Raw genomic sequence first — 6,200 nt, 5'->3', positions numbered from 1 at the left:
GTAGTTCAAATGGAAACAATTATTACAATATTTTGACTTTATAGACAAACGGCTGGATTTCACTCCTAGGGAGTGATTAAGATTAATATTTTACAACAGTGATAGACAACATCAATAATATAAGGGAAAATGGTAATCTAGGCATTTACGCGGCTTATGATTTGTCAATTTTGAAATCGACAGATGGAAGAATCGAAGAAATGTTGATGTTCAAACATAGGCAAAACGGTAAATGTTACACAGTGTGTAAAGTGCCGACTCAAACCAGCCAATGACAGGTCATAAACCTTATAGAAGCATAAATGTATAAAAACTACAGTATTTTTATTTCATACTTTCCTAAGTCTTTCTTATTTTTCTCAGAAACAACATGTTAATAAAAGACTAGTACACCTCAATAATATCAATAAACAATAAATAAATCAAAAAATTAAATGAAAAAAGAAAAAAAAACACATTTCTCGTTTATATTATAGTAAGGAGGATTATGAGTTGTCAAAAAATAATTCATTGGTGGAACTCTTAGCCTTTGTTCCTACTCCAGTTTCAATGAGCATTTCTATTCTGTATTGAAATCTATGTTTACGGCTGGAGAAGTAAACTCTTTCGCTGCCCTACTTCGCCAAAGAGCCTGGAGCCTATGACGACGCTTAAAAACCAACAAAACGCTTCTCTAAGCCACTGCAGGTTGAATCCGCTCAATTCTGTTCAAGCAGTGACAGTGATGCTTAGACCGTAGTAAGGATATACAATTTAAAATATTTTTTCTTTCTTTCCATTTATTTGTTTTAATTTATTGTATTTTTGGTTTTTATTATTTTATGAGAACAAAATATTTTTTTGTATTATATAGTAAAAATGGCACTGCTCCATTTACCTTTTTACTGGATTAAAAATTACTGGTTATGTTATAGGTATTCTTTTTATATTGATATATGCTTTGTATTTTTTTATTGGTGCATTTGTGCACTGTATAAGATTTCTTTTTCTCTGTTGTCAAATTGTATTATTTGTCCCAATTCAAAACAGAACTATGGTCCATTAAAGTTGGGACTTGTGCCTCAATAAATGTAAATCAAATAAAATTTACAATAAATAGTTAAATTATTATATCAACGCAAATACGCATTTCAAAAATTATGATTTTTTTATGAATTATTCAAATTTATGTTTATTGTTTTGTTTATGCACATGATAATACAAAACAAAAAAATTAGAAATTAAAATCCTAATGTTACTTTTCATAAGATAATTACAAGAAACGGTAGCAATAAATTGAAAAAAAAAATCTATCGATGATACACTTATAAATATTTTAAAAACCAAGTATTTTTAGTAACAGATTTCTGTTGAGAAAATTCGTTAGCAGAAATTAATCTACTATTTAAATATTCAATACAAATTAATTTTTGAAAGACTAACTTTGTGATTATCCATTTCAAAGTGTTTAACTGTGGGATTTTCACTTTTTTTTAAATCAAATTTTAGTAACTTTGTGAAGTTAAATCAGATAAACAAATACTTGATCGTTTAAAATTATAAGTAATTCATTAATGAAAACCTACAGCATGTCTAGATGTTCGTAGGAAAGAAAGAAAGAAAGAATACAACTTTCTATTGATGAAAATAGATTTTTTGTTTGATATTTCATTATCCTCAACAAACGCTTCTCTGCACCTGATGGTGCATAATAAAACAAATGCAACGTATCTCAATCATCTGTTTCAGAAAGGTAAGGTGTTCAGTCTTACACTTCTGACATATGAAGACGGATAAAGTAAAATCGATATTTATGTACAAAAATGTAAATAAAAATTTAAAATATTTTCGTTGGTTACCTGTAATTGAATAAGTTAAAACGAAAAAATGATATGCATATTTTTCACCCAGAAAAGTTAATTTTACTTTGCAGGTAAAATTGAAAATAAATGTTAACTTCCCATTATACTCGTAAACATAAAATATTGGAGAGTAGAATGTCAGTTTTGGTCAATATTTATGATCTCTCTCCCAGGAATCTAACCCGGGATATCGAGCATGATTAGCGAACGCCCCAACCACTACACTACATGGCAAACTTATATCTTCTTGATTTCCTTATTCAGGATTTTTATCTTAAACTAGCCATCGAGTCGTAAGCACTTGTTCAGGTTTTTTATTATTATTTTATGTCAGAAGGTAAACACGAACAGAAAATATAAAAGAAAAAATAATAAAACCCACTCAACCGCGAAACCGGCTTGTTATCAGGTTTTTTATTTTTCCTTCACAAAGCAAAAAGTCAAAGTATTAATATAAATTTAAAAAGTACAATAAACATTATGAAAAACTAAAAGCATCCGTATTTTATGCACAAAATTTATTTTCAATTTTTTTAATAGATAGCTGTTAACATAAAATAATAATAAATATAAAGCCTTGTTACATATTAGCCATTTAATTATTTTTTTCTTAAAAGTTTTGTCAACACTTTGTTTTAAAATCTGATTAGGAATCTTATTGAAAATTTTAGGAATTGTATAATGAAGTATTCTTAGTCCGTACTTCTTCACAAACTTCGGTGCTGACAAGCCTTCACATTGTGCTATCCTTGTATTATGTGTATATACAAACCTTTTCTGGTAGTTACTATAAAATTAATATCTAGTAAAAAATTTGAGCCATAGAATAGAATTTAATCTCATTTATAAAAAAATATTTGTCGACAAAAACTACAAATAATTGAATAAAGTAAATATAAAACGACTTTGTTTTTTAACCACTTACTTTTTTTCCTTACCGACGAGTTTTAAAGCTCGCAAGCTTGTTTTTGGGCTATATTTAAATTATAATGAATACCCACAAAATTAATGCTTCAAATATAAATTTTAGATAAATAATTTTGCTAAACAATATCTAGAGCATGTCCAAATTTCTCTAGGCGAGTATTTAACCCTATTTTCATCAAAACAGATTATTTCTTTGATCTGTAAAACGCTTTTTAGTCATTTACGCATTTTGAATGCTTACAATGACCTTTTGAAAGCATTGGAATTAAACCAAAGCAGCCTACGCATATCTCCGTAGATGACCTTGTTTATTATTTTTGGTTAATCTCGGGAAAGCTATGCCGCCGAATTTATGGCTTTAATTTAAAAGTTCATTCAGTGCTTTTACGGCAATTGACACAAAAAACATTTTTGTTGTATTTAATTACGTAAGAAGAGAGGATTAATGTGTTTTCAGGGCTAAAAACACCAATTGAGGAACTTCAGCCCTACGAAAAACTGGAAATAAAAAATGTTTTCTTGCGCGTGGTAAAAATAAGAGCATTAAATTGTAGGGCAAAGTTTATTCAAAATGTGCGAAAAAATAAATAAAAACGCACTTCTTTGCGACGTCACTGGTTCGTATGAACCAAACAATAATATGAGAGATATCGTGTTTGCTTACCGTAAACGGACCAATCGGGAGAACTGCCAGAGAAGAACCTCTGACGTCACACGCGGAGTTATTTCACAAATACAAAACTTTAAAAAATCATTGAGCTGATAAAACGATACATAAAAAAAATTAAAGCCAAGTTTAGTATATTCACAAATATTGTTTTTTTAGCTCTGAAATTCCTCGTTGTTGTAGATTAACTTTTAAAAAAAATAGTTGTAAAAAAATGTGCTAAGTTGGTTTGGACATGAAGAGCGAATGAAAAACGAATGAACGACTTGAAATGTTTGCGAATTTCGATGAATGCAGAAAACGAGAAAGACATGGCATGAACAAATCCTTTGAAAACTTTAAGATGTTCATGTCAAAAGTTGGAATAATTTTCGAACGTCCATAAAAAGATGTATGCATGTAGAGGAAACGAGGTTTGTAGATACTAAAAGACTTTTTCATTTGGAATCTCAACATTTTTGAGCGCATAAAATTATATGCACCGAGCACCATCTTTAGAGTTAGACAACACAGGCCATTTGTTCTTCCTGAATACGGGACTAATTTACCGTTGATGATGACTGTGGAGAGAATCATTGGTCTGTTAAACAGCCTACTAAGAGAGGTGATTATATTCCGTGCCAAGATTGCCAGTTTTAAACTAGTAAATAAATAAAAACGCGTGATCTGGCATTTCATCATCTCTGCCGACATTGTTGTTGTTATTTGAAATGTCACATAATTATTAAGTAGCGTTTACACGTGGATAAAACAATTTTGTTCGGCCCGGGGATCTGACTGATTGTCTACGTGTAAACCCCAATTTGTAAGACACGACATTGTTCCGAGACATTGTCACAGAGAAAGACACGCAGGAGGTACGCGGAACAATGATTACTCCCACCACCACGCGCTGCCGCATCGTCTTCGGGTAAACGCGCACGGACAGGACCGTAGAAAATGTCGGCAGAAAAAATGTATTTTTATTATTTAGTTCGTCCTTTAAAAATTCAAATACATCTTAGCAACTTTTTCTTATTGTTTTTCGCAAACTCGCTCGTTAAAAATGTTGTCTTTTATTTATTTACGCAGCACTTAAACAGTTAAATGTTTCTGAACTTTTTCAACTAGAATCTTTTTCATTTATTCATCTTAGTCATTGTAGACAAACAACAGAAACTTGAAAAAAATTGTAATAAACACGGACATAATACGAGAATATCAGAACAATTCAACTAAACAATATAACGCACATGTATATGCACATATTTATTAAAAAAATATTTTAAATGGCTTCATTTCTTTTTTGAAATGTATGTGTATTTTTTACTTAAATTATTAATCCCACAACAAGCACAAGAGGTTGCTTCTTTTTTGGTGAGGTATTTCATTTTTTGTTTCTGTATTTTTGCTTTATTATGTTTTTTTTGTTAACATGTTGTAACTTAATTATATTAAATGAAAAATATTTTTTTTTTAAATAAAATAAAAAAAATATCACCAATTTAAAACGAGACAAGGACAGACGAGACCAATAAACCAGGGACTGAAATTATTAATAAACTACCAGACAAAACTAAACAAAAGACACCGGCAACCTTTTCTAAAGATTTGTAAAATATTATAATCAGCAACAGAGTATGAATTAAAAATGAAAATATATTTTTTTGAATATTTTAATAATCCGTAAGCGTTTATATATTAATTTAAAAATTTAAAAAAAACTGCTGCCAAATTTTCGTATTATCCCAGAGTCCTAATCTGTGTGGTCTAGGCTATTCAAGGAGCTAGGACAAGACAATATATATAATCCTATCTATTGTGTTGTCCTCGTGTAAATGGTATCTTAGCGATTAATAATAATAATGAACCGCCCTAGATTTGTTCTAACGAATGTTTACTTCAGTCAAGATATACTTATCTTCAATGCAACCAACGAGTTAATAACGTTTCAGCGGTCGGTACATTTAGCTGTTTGTTTCCCGTTTAAGTATCCTAACTCCGCATTGAGTAACAGTTAATATTGCAAGCCTGGCCGCTGTTACGAAGCATGTTTACTAGTCTTGATACACAAGACTTGCAACTTGCAAGGTAATCATTGGAAGTGGTCATTCCATTACCAGAACTCGCTTTCCCTAGACTCCTAAAACCTAACCACTACACGTTCGCCTCTTTTCTAACCACTAGCCTCAAACAATTTAACCCTAAATTACTCCTAAGAAAATAAAATACAACTTTTTCAATTGAGTGACCAACAAACGGGTCTCATTTTGGTATATTTCTGCAAACTTGCATTTGTTTCAATCATTTTCTGATACGAACAGCCAATTAAAGAAATTAGAAGTTTGGATTAAAACGCAATTGTTAACATTTACTTTCTAAAGTGATGAAATGTACTGAAATAATGCATTAAAAAATGCAACATCATAATATTTCTTGGCGTTAAATCCAGATTTTCTCTTAAAAGACTGGTAAATAATTCCTTTGCGCGCGGTGATGTAAAATCGTGTTACCTACCACAAGCAAAAGACGGAATATTTTAATGTTTAGATATTTTAATGTTGAAAAACAAAACATCGAAACATGCTGTTTATTTTTTTCCATATGGGATAAAACTAAACAGATAGTTAAGCCCCGTTTTAGCAAAATAAATTAAAAAATCATAAATACGACGTTCACCTTACATGCGTGCATCTTCTATCACAATCAGTTACTGAACTGAATCCGTTTCACACTAACACTTTTCACAGCTCAGCGTCTCTGTCTTCCTTGCTATGAGTACTATA

Source organism: Micrasema longulum, unplaced genomic scaffold (genome assembly GCF_059751315.1).
Source record: "Micrasema longulum isolate JH-2025_06_02 unplaced genomic scaffold, ASM5975131v1 h1tg000505l, whole genome shotgun sequence".
Taxonomy (NCBI): Eukaryota; Metazoa; Arthropoda; class Insecta; order Trichoptera; family Brachycentridae; genus Micrasema; species Micrasema longulum.
The sequence above is the reverse complement of the archived record's forward strand: the minus strand, read 5'-3'. Positions refer to the sequence as shown.